The sequence below is a fragment of the Schistocerca serialis genome, chromosome 6 (genome assembly GCF_023864345.2).
Source record: "Schistocerca serialis cubense isolate TAMUIC-IGC-003099 chromosome 6, iqSchSeri2.2, whole genome shotgun sequence".
NCBI lineage: Eukaryota > Metazoa > Arthropoda > Insecta > Orthoptera > Acrididae > Schistocerca > Schistocerca serialis.
In genome coordinates, this window is record NC_064643.1 from 605,835,003 (window position 1) to 605,849,657 (window position 14,655).

Genomic DNA, 14,655 nt, shown 5'->3' on the forward strand with positions numbered 1-14,655 from the left:
TCCACTAATTATTCGTCACTTTCACTGACGACAGCTATGTCATCAGTGAACCTCATCATTTGTATCCTTTCATACTGGATTTTAATAGCACTGCTAACCTTTCACATTTTTAATATCGTTAAATGTGAGACAGCGTCATTATAGAGGTTACGAGACAGAGGAAAGTCCGTTGTAGGAAGACACAAAGTCGACAAAATCCACCGATGTCTGTAAAACAACTGTATGTGCAGCTTGTCGCTATCCCATGAGTTGCACATTCCCGAAGAGCTAAGCATCAAAGACTGTGAGCAATTGGTCTGTATGTCACACACCTAGCAGCTTGGGTTCCTCTCACGCCTGACAGTTAATTATTATGTCAGAGACACCGAAAAGTAGCATCTGGAGTGATGTCTTCAATAGATCAGTCTCGACTGAGTTTCCTGATTCAGTCCAGTCATACTTTTCCTGGAACAAAAGTTGTTTCCGTACCATCACAGAAACGTGACGGGAAGAGACCAGCTTGGCAGTGGGGAGTTCTTCATGTGAGTAGTCTCCAAATTCGTTAGGGGTGCTTTGTTGGTGGTCGTAGCCGCGTAGTTAACACTCGGAAAAACAGAGACGTGACACTGTAATCACACGTACGACTTTTCAGATGTGCACATGATCCAGATCTTTTCTTCACGGTCGTAATATCGGTCCACACCAAACTACTCCGAGGTGGAATTTGTTGCAGCTGAGTATAGCCATCTCATGGAATTATCAGAGGGGCGTCCGGATCTCAATCCCGCAGGGAACTTGACATGCGTTTGGGAGACGGGTCACAGCCCATCTGACGCTCCTGACGACTATTGTAGATATCCTCAAATTCTTTGTCAACATTCGAATAAACTTTCAATGTGAAACTTCCTGGCAGATTAAAACTTTGTGCCGGACCAAGACTCGAACTCGGGACCTTTGCCTTTCGCGGGCAAGTGCAGAGTGAAAATATCATTCTGGAAACGTCCCCTAGGCTGTGGCTAGGCCATGTTTCCGCAATATCCTTTCTTTCAAGAGTGCTAGTCCTGCATGGTTCGCAGGAGAGATTCTGTAAAGTTTGGAAGGAAGGAGATGAGGTACTGACGGAAGTAAAGCTGTGAGGAAGGGTCGTGAGTCGTGTTTGGATAGCTCAGTTGGTAGAGCACTTGCCCGGGAAAGGCAAAGGTCCCGAGTTCGAGTCTCGGTCCGGCACACAGTTTTAATCTGCCAGGAAGTTTCATATCAGCGCACACTCCGCTGCAGAGTGAAAATTTCGTTCTGGGAGCTTTCAATGTATTCGGTAACCTGACAAATAAAGGACATACCAAGTTGCTTACAAACGTGAAAGGCAGCTAAGAATAACTGTATCGTACTAACTAGTTTAGGTAATTTCTAAAGTGTATGTCAGATTTTAGAACATATTCAAAATGTTCAAATGTGTGTGAAATATTATGGGACTTCAGTCATCAGTCCCTAAGCTTACACACTACTGAAACTAAATTATCCTAAGGACAAACACACACACACCCTTGCCCGAGGGAGGACTCGTACCTCCGCCGGGACCAGCCGCCCAGTCCATGACTGCAGCACCCTAGACCGCTCGGCTAATCCCGCGCGTCCTAGAACATATTCTAATAATACAGTTTGTGTAATATTACGTGCCAAATGCCTTACAGTTGAACAATACCTTTCAATGTATACCTGTAATATCAGAACAGTGCCATTGATTATTTTTATGGAATATTAATTTTATTTACGTTCAGGAACTTTGACCTTCAGGAGAGAGCAAGACAGTTTTTAGCTTATCGCTGCTAGGGTTTCGTCTCTCGCATGTTACTCTATGTTCAGACTGCTCGTCCTCTGTCTTCACTCTCTTCTGACATAGGCATCGAGAAGGACAGCACGATATACGCCATTGCTTTTTACGGCCGTTATTGTACACAAATTTGCATAAATATTACACTTTTAAGTCAGTAACGAAGGCACTGATGTAAACCATATTGTTTAAACTCTAAACACTTATGAGAAGACGTTAAACCTAAGGTAAATTCATTTCATAGTTAGTCTACAACTAATACGCTCACAATCATTTGTAATTTTCTATATCGAATGGGTCAAATGGCTCTGAGCACTATGGGACTCAACTTCTGAGGTCATTAGTACCCTAGAACTTAGAACTAGTTAAACCTAACTAACCTAAGGACATCACACACATCCATGCCCGAGGCAGGATTCGAACCTGCGACCGTAGCGGTCTCGCGGTTCCAGACTGCAGCGCCTAGAACCGCACGACCACTTCGGCCGGCTCTGTGTTGAAGAAGGATATCCTATGTACCTGTAATTGTCAGTCTGCATATGTTCTGGGAGACAGACGTCTAAAAAAAAAAGGGACAGTTGTCAACTATTCCTCTCCACGTAGGCACATGTAGAGAGAGAGAGAGAGAGAGAGAGAGAGAAAATCATGCAACTTTGGTGAAAATACTGATTAACGTTTTAGTATCTGTATAATTGGAGTTTGAATAAGATCAAAGCCTAATTAACGTTTTATGTGGAAACGTATAAAGACAGAAATTCAACGACAATTGATTCGTATATTGAGTAATTTATTCCACGCGGACACTACAGATTATATGACATACTTTTTTCTGAAAGATGGCCTAATTCCAAGATTTTTGCTTAAATTTTATGATAATGTAGGAACGTCGTCGTACCTGAGAACATATACTGCAAATGTTTCATATGTAGGATATACAATGAAGGAAACCACAATGAGCATCTACGAAGGTCAAGTATTTCAACGGAAACTACCTTTTAGACTTAATTAGGTACTTCCTTTTTGATCTCTTTATTTTTGCTAATTTTCTCTTACTGTATTATAAGAGTGTCTAGCAAGAGTGTTAGTCGAGATCTTACAACGCCACAAAAATTCCAATTTTGAAAATTTTGGTAATATTTCTTCCGTCAGTCGTCGTAAGTGGTACACGGAAAGAAGACTGTGAGACACTGGAAAGGGCAGTGCTGCCCCGTGAAAGGAAGGCGGCCAGGTCTGCGTCTCGATCTGGCTCACCGTTTTAACACGTCATTTGCAGATTGACACTATGTTGGTAAGCAGGACTGAACCCGTAACTTTGTGTTGCATTGGAAACAGTCGGCTATTCTGTGGCTGTTCCATTTCCCTGCAACATTGTTCCTTCCACGAGTGCTAGTAGGACGAGGTGTGCAGGACGACTTCCGTGAAGTTTGGATGTTAGGAGAGACGTGAAGTGAAGCTGCGATGGCGGACCTGGATAGCTCTGCCGGTAAGGTAACTGCCCGCGAAAGGCACTCTTCCGGGTTCGAATAGCGGTGCAGTACACAGTTATTCTTTGCCAGGATATTACAAAACAGCGCACACACCGCTGCAGAGTGAAAGATTCGTTCTTGTCACATGCAATCCATGTAGAAAAGGAGTTAGTCCTCGACGTATCGGGTATTTTGATCACCCGCCAGGGTATCCGAGAGCGCTAACGCACTGCTTCCTGGACTTTTTTAAAATCTCATACCTCATTTTGTTCGCTCTTATTCGTTGCATCTGCTCGGGGCGGACGTCGTAAGACATCCGTGTAAGTTGTTGTTGATCGATTAACTCAGTTTTTTTGTTACAGAGGGCATCTAACCCTCTGACCGAACACGCTGAGCTACCGTGTCGGCTTGACTCGGGTAGGCGCGCCGGCCCCGGATTGAATCCGCCCGTCGGATTAACGACGAGGGCCGGTGTGCCAGCCAGCCTGGATGTGGTTTTTAGGCGGGTTTCCACATCCCGCTAGGTGAATACCGGGCTGGTCCCCACGTTCCGCCTCAGTTACACATGTGGCAGACATTTGCAACAAGCCCACACTATTTTACGATTTACACTCTACGCAGCCAGTTGGGGTTACTCTGATTCCGTCCTTGGGGGGGGGGGGGGGGGGGGGTACGGAGTGGCGGCATGAAGGGCATCCGGCCATCCTTAACACTAACATTGCCGAATCCATCGTAACCCCGCCGACCCTGCGATCGCTGCGGGACTATGGCGTAAGCGAATGAAAGAAAGTATCGGGTATTTTGATCAATCCTAGCCTCAAGGTGCCTGTACTGACAACACAGTAAAATTTGAGGAGGAGTGTGTTCGCAGTGATCATCGAGAATGTGGAACGTTTTGCACCACTTCTAGTGAAACGGAAAATTTCAGAGTAAACTGCAAAAGGTAGTGCGAATAACTGGATACGCCGCTCCCAATCAAAGACATCTGGCACCGCAGTACACATATTCATAGGATTCTCGTTGCGGGTCGGTGTTCTACTGCAGCGCAGTGGTGGACAGTTACTGCGTGATGAAAGCAGCAGCATAACTGCGTTACGGAGGAAGCGCGAGGTGGCGGCGGATGCGTGGGCGAAACAGCTGGCGGACTGCGGGCGGCGACCTTCAGCCTAATGTGTCTGTGTGTGTGTGAGGCACGCGGGGAATGCGGCGTGCTGGGCCACCTCGTGCTGGTGAGTCACCAGCGTGCTGCCGGTCACGGGACGCACGGCACTGCCACGCTGGAGGCCACGGCCCGCGGATCACTGCTCCGTGAAAGCCTCTCCTTCCGCTGTACGTTACACGATTAGCGTCACCGCAACGCGCGATGTTATCGACAAGACTCTTTACTTTCCGCCACGTGCTTATTTTTCATCAGTCTACTGTCGCTGAAGGTCTCCTTTTACTCTGAAGGGGATCGTCTTAATTTAAACGCAGTCCGGTCACTTAGTGAACACCGCCTATAGTGGTTGACAATGCACAACAACCACTTACAGGCGGCATGTGACAGCACTAGCAGTGGAGGGGAAATTAAGGGGTGTCTGGGGACACGGAAAACAGTGCAGTCGACGTCGTAATGCGGAAACAGAGCCGGGGTCGTTTCTAGCATTAGGCAAGACTAGACGGCCTCTTAGGCCGGCAAAAGGCGAAAGAAATTAATATCAAATCAAACGGCGAGAAATGAAGCAAATTAAGAGAAAACTGAAAAAGAACAACACCGAATTGTTTTCAAAAGCATAGGGGACAATTGCTTAGTAAGTCCTCACTTGGCCCACCCGGTTGGCCGTGCGGTCTAACGCACGGCTTTCCGGGCGGGAAGGAGCGCCAGGTCCCCGGCACGAACCCGCCAGGCGGATTTGTGTCGAGGTCCGGTGAAACGGCCTGTCTGTGGATGGTATTTAGGCGGTTTTCCACCTGCCTCGGCGAATGCGGGCTGGTTCCCCTTATTCCGCCTCAGTTACACCATGTCAGCGATTGCTGCGCAAACAAGTTCTCCACGTACGCATACACCACCATTACTCCACCACGCAAACATAAGGGGTACACTTGTATGGTGTGAGACGTTCCCTGGGGGTCCACCGGGGGCCGAACCGCACAATAACCCTGGGTTCGGTGTGGGGCGGCGGAGGGGTGAAGTGGACTGCGATAGTCGTCGTGGTGTTGCGGACCAATGCGGCGGGGACGGAGCCTCTCCGTCGTTTCTAGGTCCCCGGTTAACATACAATACAATACATACAAGTCCTTACTTAATGTGACTAAACTAAGTACACTGCGTCTGCCTATCTCAAAAGTAAAGCAGCCGCTACGGAATACGAAGCGGAAACGAACATGACCATGATTCTCCTCTGTCAAGCCCTGCAGCGGTGCGCTTCGATACTTCGGCGTGTCTACCAGTATAGCATAGTTTATAAATTCAAGGAAAAATCATTCGTACAAGAAAATAGTTCCACATCTTTATTAGTCCATTTGTTGCAATAAAATAAAATAAGTAACTGATGTCAAATATGGTCGCACTGGTATATTTGAGTTCTACTTTAAAAAGTTCAGCACATTCTCCCTATTTGTCTTTTGGGAAATTTAAAAAATTGAGGAGAAATAGAATAAGAAGCCGGCCGAAGTGGCCGTGTGGTTAAAGGCGCTGCAGTCTGGAACCGCAGTACCGCTACGGTCGCAGGTTCGAATCCTGTCTCCGGCATGGATGTTTGTGACGTCCTTAGGTTATTTAGGTTTAACTAGTTCTAAGTTCTAGGGGACTAATGACCTCAGCAGTTGAGTCCCATAGTGCTCAGAGCCATTTGAACCATAGAATAAGAAACTGAGGACACTTGTCCTCAATTACTTTTAAATGAATTGAGGACAATGTATGAAAATTGAGAACAGTTACCAGAAAAGAGGACGTCTGGTAACTTTAGTTTAATGATTATAATAGGAGACGTGCATTGTTGTTGCTTTGGGTATTGGTGACGGTGGAGGCCGTCGGGGATGGTGGCGGGGGGTATGGAGGAGAGCGATGGCAATAAAAAATAGGGGACGTTATTTTTCAGTTCTCTCCTAGGGAGCAAACTGACCACCAACACGAAATACGAACTACGAAGCTACCAACAGTGTCCCCTCGACGACAACTGCTGCGTGTGGGGGGGGGGGGGGGGGGGTCTGCAGCGAGCGCCTGGTTCATCCACCCATGACGAATTCTGTTCATCGGCGACAAAGGCTGGAATTTCCCCGCCACGACCGTAAGTTTACGTCCACTGAGTGGCGACAGGTGGCCTCTGTTAGACGAATCACGTTTTATGCACCATCGGACACGTGGCCGTTTGCGTGTACGGTTCTACTACAATCGTCGGGTGGGTTCAGGCCGGATGAGGGAGCGTTACGGCCTGGGGAATGTTTTCGTGGTATTCCCTGTGTCATCTCGTCATTCTGGAAGGCACAATGCTCCAACACAAGTATACACCTTTCCTTGGGGACCATGCCCACCACTATATGCAGTTTGGTTTTTCTTCGGCACGATGGCATCTACTAGCAGGACAATGCAACGCGACACGCAGCTCCTGGTTCGAAGAGGACCAGAATGAGTACACAGTACTCCCCTGATTAAAACCCAATCGAGTATCTCTGGGACCAACTCGATCGGGCTGTTCACGCCGTGGAACCTCAACCGAGAAACCTAATGCAGCTGACCACGGCACCGAAGTCGACACGGCTTCACATCCCTGTCTGTACCTTCCAGAAATCTTTGGCTCTCTTCCTGCCCTTACGCGCTGCAAAGGATGGTTATTCAGGCTTTTGACAGGTGGTCAAAATAATGTGGTTGGACAGTGTAATAAGTGGTGCCCGCGTGTGAGCTCAAGCTATTTGATACTGCAGCATGCGAAACATCAATGTCCTATCGTATGATCTGCCCATTGTACTCAAAAGACGCAGCAAATCACAACTTGGTAGTACAATGGGTTACACTGTATTTCTATTTTTGTGTCCCCTAACCAAGGATGCTGTACGACAAGTTAACGATCTTCCAATAGAAGACAAATGAGAATTTTACGAAGAGGAGTTGGAAAATAAGTTTCCCCTGTTGACTGTGGTCAGAGTTGTGTGTGACAGGAAAAAAGAGAATGAGACATTAAAGATAAGACATCTTTATTTTTCTACATAATTTCCAAGTACATTGAGACATTTGTCATGCCGCTTTATAAGCTTCAAAAAGCCTTCCAGGAAAAAATCAGGGCGTTGCATAAGAAAGAAGCGTTGAACGGCTTGTTTGACGTCAGCATTGCTGCCAAAGCGCCTTCCACCGAGAGTCTTCGTCAAAGCAGGAAACAGAGGGAAGTCACTTAATGCGAGATCCGGACTGTAAGGCGGATGGTGTAGGCGCTTCCATCCAAGAGTTGCAATATGGTTTTGCGTTCCCGCTGCCGTGTGTGGTCTCGCAGTGTCATCCAACAGCGTCCGTCCAGGTCTCGGTATGTCCTGCACTTGCTGATGTCCATCACTGAATTGCTGGCACCATCTTCGCACCATTTGCCTCGACATTACACCTGACCCATAAGGCGGTTACGGATTTCTGTGCCTGATACTCCACGTGCCCATTCATAGCGGATAACAGCTCTCACTTCCGCCTGTGACCACGACTCCAAAACGCCCCTTCTCTCCATAGCTGCTGGAAAAGACTGAGCGGCTGGCCTCCGCTTTGCGCAGGCACTGCGACAGCGCCATCTGGTTGATCGCGGTCACCCTATACCCAGTGGTGTATCGTTTTCTTGCACGTACGCGTTCACCTGCCGTGTCGTCAGCCATACCACACAAGTCTGCCCACAGTCAATAGGGGAAACATACGAGGTGCATTCAAGGCCTCCGATTTTTTTTCTAATTAACTACTCACCCGAAATCGACGAAACTGGCGTTACTTCTCGACGTAATCGCCGTGCAGACGTACACATTTTTCACAACGCTGACGCCATGATTCCATGGCAGCGGCGACGGCTTCTTTAGGAGTCTTTTTTGACCACTGGAAAATCGACGAGGCAATAGCAGCACGGCTGGTGAATGTGCGGCCACAGAGAGTGTCTTTCATTGTTGGAAAAAGCCAAAAGTCACTAGGAACCAGGTCAAGTGAGTAGGGAGCATGAGGAATCACTTCAAAGTTGTTATTACGAAGAAACTGTTGTGTAACGTTAGCTCGATGTGCGGGTGCGTTGTCTTGGTGAAACAGCACACGCGCAGCCCTTCCCGGACGTTTTTGTTGCAGTGCAGGAAGGAATTTGTTCTTCAAAACATTTTCGTAGGCTGCACCTGTTACCGTAGTGTCCTTTGGAACGCAACAGGTAAGGACATGGATACCATCATTTATTCAGCACTGGCGGTTACCCGAAATTTTTTTGGTGGCTGTGAATCTGTGTGCTTCCATTGAGCTGACTGGCGCTTTGTTTCTGGATTGAAAAATGGCATCCACGTCTCATCCATTGTCACAACCGACGAAAAGAAAGTCCCATTCATGCTGTCGTTGCGCATCAACATTGCTTGGCAACATGCCACGTGGGCAGCCGTGTGGTCGTCCGTCAGCATTCGTGGCACCCACCTGGATGACACTTTTCGCATTTTCAGGTCGTCATGCAGGATTGTGTGCGCAGAGCCCACAGAAATGCCAACTCTGGAGGCGATCTGTTCAACAGTCATTCGGCGATCTCCCAAAACAATTCTGTCCACTTTCTCGATCATGTCGTCAGACCGTCTTGTGCGAGCCTGAGGTTGTTTCGGTTTGTTGTCACAGGATGTTCTGCCTTCATTAAACTGTCGCACCCACGAACGCACTTTCGACACATCCACGACTCCATCACCACATGTCTCCTTCAACTGTCGATGAATTTCAATTGGTTCCACACCACGCAAATTCAGAAAACAAATGATTGCACGCTGTTCAAGTAAGGAAAACGTCGCCATTTTAAGTATTTAAAACAGTTCTCATTCTCGCCGCTGGCAGTAAAATTCCATCTGCTGTACAGTGCTGCCATCTCTGGGACGTATTGACAATGAATGCGGCCTCATTTTAAAACAATGCGCAAGTTTCTATCTCTTTCCAGTCCGGAGATAAAAAATGGGAGCCCTTAGAACTTGAATGCACCTCGTGTTCTCCAACTCTCCCTCGTATTTACTGTAAAGTTGCACAAAGAGTAACAAAAAGTTATCTGGCTTTAACTGAATTAAATTTATTCTTAAATGAAACAAAAGGTTAATCAAAAGGTAACTGCCTTTAACAGAACTGTAGTTACTCTTGAATGAAAATCATCATCATCTACATCAAGTACTGGGCCTTCAAAATTGATCACGCCATCTCTCTTTCCTCTTGGTGCATACGAGGGTAAGTCAAATACTATCCGCAATTTAGTTATATTTTTGTTTATCTTGGTAGTAATGTCGCTTTACGCTGATGGCGCATGCTTTGTTTATTTGTTGTTACATCTTTCCAATTTTCAAGCTGCTAGGTTAGTTTCGTTATCGCTGCCGTGCTGTTAGTCATGGCTGCTCCGCTGTCTATTCGCACCAAAGAAGAGTAACGTTCGGTGATCCGTTTTTTGTGGTCGGAAGGCGTATCAGGGGCGGAAAATCATCGAAGACCTTCGGTACAGTACGGGAACAGTGTTTTGCCACAACGGAGTGTGTACGAATTCCAAAATGGTCGCACAAATGTTACGCACGGTAAAGGACCCGGACGACCGTTTGCCGCCACAAATGAAGAAACCATTGACCGTTCACGTGAAATGATTCTCTTAGACAGATATTTAACTATTGATGAAGTTGCACATCGTCTGCAAATAACTCACGGTTCTGCCTACGAAATAATTCACAACAGAATTGGGTTTCATAAAGTTTGTGAAAGCTGGGTCCCAAAACAACTCACGCAGTTACATAAACAAACGCGCTTGGACATCTGCCAAAAACATTTGGATCGCTATGGTAACGAAGGGGGCAACTTCTTAGACAGAAATATTACTGGTGACGAAACATACGAGCCGGAGAGTAATCGGCAGAGTATGGGATGGAAACATCCACATTCGCCTTGCAAGAAAAAGTTCAAGATCCAACCGTCCGCAGGAAAAGTGATGCTTACGGTTTTTTGGGTCGCACAAGGTCCAGTACTGGAACATTATGGGGAAAGGGGCACAACAATAAACAGTGTACGTTACAGTGAGATGCTTACTGCCAGGCTAATGCCTGCAATTCGAAGCAAACACCGAGGATTGCTGTCAAAAGGTGTGTTGTTGCACGACAATGCCCGTTCGCATACTGCTGCCCCCACTGCTGAAACGCTCCAGAAACACAAATTTGAAGTACTGGATCACCCTCCATATAGTCCCGATCTTGCCCCTTCTATCACTTGTTAAGAGGTCCACTCGAACAGGCATTAAGGGGCCGTCGATTTTCCTCGGACGAAGCAGTGAAAGAAGCGGTGCATTCCTGGCTCGCATCTCAACCGAGAACCTTCTTTTATGCGTGCATGACGAAGCTTGTACAACGATGGACCAAGTGCGATGAAACGCAAGGAGACTGTCGAAAAATGTTCTTCTAAGTTTGCTATTTGATTACAGTAAAATTTTATAGTGGTGGAAAACTAAAAATGCCGAAGACCATAAAAGATGTATAGAGGAAAAGAAGAAGTGCAAAGAAATAGTGGAAACAGCAAAGAAAAAGGCATGGGAAGAGTTTACAAAAAAAACTTGAAGATGTGAAGAGCAATAAGAAAATGTTCTATAAAAGGATGAAAAATAAAAGGAAGGCTTCTGAAGTACCAGTAAAGATGGAAACAGAGGACGGTACCATTATTGAAGATTCAGGGATTATAAAAGATCTCTGGAAAGAACATTTTAAGAAGCTGTTAAACGCTGAGGAGCAGTACATGAGGAGACAACAAATAATGGAGAAACTGAGAGAAGTTGGGAAGCAGAATTAGGACAAATTACACGGGAAGAAATGGAAAAAGCTGTGAAGAAGATGAATGGGGGGAAAGCACCAGGACCTGATGAAGTATCAGTGGACATAAGAGCAGCAGGTCCAGTGGGAATGCAGTGGCTGTATAGAGTACTATCAAGCGTGTGGAGAAATAGTACAATACCTGACGACTGGAGAACAGGAGACATTGTTCTCATCTTCAAGAAAGGCAATAAGAGACTTTGTAAAAACTACAGAGAAATAACCCTTATCAGTCATACAGCCAAGATTTTTGAAAGAATTTTACTAAATCGGATAAGTGAAAAGATAGAAAAGGAGCTGAGTGAAGAACAGCATGGGTTTAGGAAAGGAAGAAGCACGATCGACCTGATATTTTCTATCCGTCAACTGACGGAAAAAAGTTGAGTATAACAAAAGGGTGATAATGGTTTTTATAGACATAGAAAAGGCATATGACTCAGTTGAGAGGGAAAGACTCTGGGAAGAAATGAAGAAGATAGATATAGAAGATGGATACATTAATGTTATAAAGAGAATTTGCAGAGGACACAATTGTATAATTAGAACACCATTGGGGAACTCTGAATACTTCGAAATAAGACAAGGACTTAAGCAAGGAAATATTCTATCTCCTGTACTTTTTAATGTTGTGATGGAGGAATGAATAGGGCAGTTAAAGATATAGTAAAAGAAAAAGATAAATAGATGATTTTTGCAGATGACGTGGTAATATGGGGTGATAAAGAGGTAGATGTACAGTTACAACTTGATGCGTGGAAGTAAATAATGAAAAGGTATGGATTAAAAATAAATAAAGATAAGAGTGAAGTAATGTTATTTGGAAGAGACAAAGGGGTCAAAGGAAATATTACTTTGAATAGAGAACCCCTCAAAGTGGTAGACAGTTTCACTTATTTAGGGAGTGAAATATGTAGTGATGGAAGAATAACCAACGAAATGAATAGGTTACAGAAGGGAAGCAATTTCAACCAAACAATAAAACACCTGATTTGGAATAAGAAAGTTCCAGAAAAAGCAAAACTCCTCATGAATAGGAGTTATTACTTCCCTATTGTCACCTATGGAGGAGAAACGTGGGTAATGACAGAAAGGGACTGGAACAGACTGCAAGCAGGAGAAATGAAATTTCTCAGAGCAATTAAGGGAAAAACAAGAATGGACAGAGTAAGGAACGTAGATATCAGAAAGGACCTTAAACAAGAAAGTATGAGAGAAGAAATTGAAAAAAGAGATTAATATGGTACGGGCATGTTAAGAGGATGTGTGTGGGCTGAGACTCCCCAAAATTATGGAAGAACTAAAGCTGGATGGAAAAAGACCTAGAGGGCGCCCAAGAACACGGTGGAAAACGGGAGTGAGAATATATGTGGAAAGAAGAGGTGTGATCTGGCAGCAAGTGGATGAAGAAAAGTGGTGGGAGGACCGAGCCAAATGGAGAGGACTCATCAGCACCCAGACCCGGCAGTAGCTGGAGCGGAATTCGGATATAGATAGATATAAAATTTTATAGCTTCATTGATTCTTGCATATTGCATACGATCTGTACGTTCTTTTCCATGTTAACTGATTTTATTATGTAAATGCTGATTTGCATATTCAGATCAGCTCCAACCACGCATCTAAGGAAACTCGTATCACATGCTTCTTCTCTTTTTCATCTCTATTCTTAAGGGTCCAGTTTCCGCATGTCTAGAGCTGTAATAGTGTAGCCATAACCTTATAGAAATTTAGCAGAGTATCTCAGTGGATTCCAATTTCCTGTGTAAAATTCCACAGAAATAGTTAATAAGCGTAACTTATATTGTATTTCATTATTTGTCCTGTACGTAATACTGCGCCCTAAATATTTAAATGTGTTAGCTTGCCCTGTGCTCTGCTTGTTAGTTTCCATCTTAACTCACGCTATCCTAGACTGCCCAAAAGGTTCTTTTCTCCTGGTGAGCTTCCAGCCATCCAAACATTCAACACTCTCTACTGTCATAAAATTTTCGAAAAATCGCGGAAAAGACGGGAATTCCCCGTCTTCTCATACACGAAGCTTATTTTACCTTCAGGAGGTTGCCAGTGGACTGAAGCGGTATTACTTTGATTGGTCATTCCAGCTACGCCCTGCACAAAGTGGCACAGAGCAATCTCACTCAGTAAAAAAAAAAACGGACACGACATTCCTACGCCAGCAGACTGGCGCCGCGACCTCTGAGCCTTAGAAGTCAGCACAGAAAAGGATTTTTCTATTCGATTTGTCTCCAGGGGGGAAGAGGGCCAAGGAGGACGAGACGTCCATTGCCCCGTAACCAGACCGGCGCCATTCGCTTACAGGAGCGGCGGACCGGGCCAGCCTCACTTATGCCAAGGTGAATCGACCTCAGGGACACGTCGTTGATATAATAAGATTGGCAAACGGCATCTCTGCCGACAAAAGGACGTCTGACCCACGTGGAATGACAGCAGGACTGAAGCTTCCTCTCCCAGTAGATCATCCCAGTGTCTGCAAACCTAATGGCAAAATAATGGCTGTAAAATGAATTGATATTGTATGGCAATATGATGCTCCAATGCAGCTCTTCGCTCCTCATTAGTCTGTCTTATGCACATCTCTTTATCTCTGCGGAACAACTGAGCCCTGTCCTCGTTAAATTGGCTACTCAGTTCCAGTCTTGCTCTCCTCCTACAATTTTTATCCCCCTCACCCCTTCAACAATACTTTCATTACCAATTTAAGTATTCCCTCGTGCCTCAGGACGTGTCCCATCCACCTATTCCTCCTTCTTTTAGTCGAACTGTGCCGTAAAACTCTTTCCTTTCCAGTCTGAATCAGAACTCCCCTGATCTACCTATCTAGTTTTTAGCATTCTTCTGTAGTATTACATATCAGGAGCTTTCCTCCTGTTCTGTTTATCATACAGTTTTCACATTCAAATAAGGCAACATTCCGACATAACACTTCCAGAACAGACTTCCAAACACTGAAATTTACACTCGGTGTTAACATGACACGCTTTTCCAGAAAATCTTTTTCTTGCTATATCCATATTCCATTATTTATCCTCTTTACTTCTGGCACTTTCGTTTCTCTGCCCAAATATCAAAATTCTTTTACCACTTTGTGTCTCATTTGCTACTCCACTCCATCATCCTCGTTTTATTTTGTTTATGTTAATCCTGTAAGCACTTTTAAAAGCATAGTCCTTTCCATTAAATGATCTTCCAAGCCATTTGCTGTGCCTGACGGTGTTACAATGTCATCTGCAAATCTTATGGTTTTTGTTTCTTTTCCCTCTACACTATTCCCTTTACGAATTTCTCCTTGGTTTCTTTTACTATTTAGTCAATGTACAGACTCAATAACTTGGGGGATAAGCTAAAACTCTGTTCACT

General features: G+C 45.1%; 1 non-coding gene across 1 annotated transcript; it reads left to right on the forward strand.

Annotated features, from left to right (window-relative positions):
• Positions 1-1,133: 1,133 nt before the first annotated feature.
• Trnas-gga (transfer RNA serine (anticodon GGA)) lies at positions 1,134-1,208 on the forward strand. Its single transcript has one exon. It is a non-coding gene; the product is annotated as a tRNA-Ser (tRNA).
• The last annotated feature ends 13,447 nt before the right edge of the window (positions 1,209-14,655 follow it).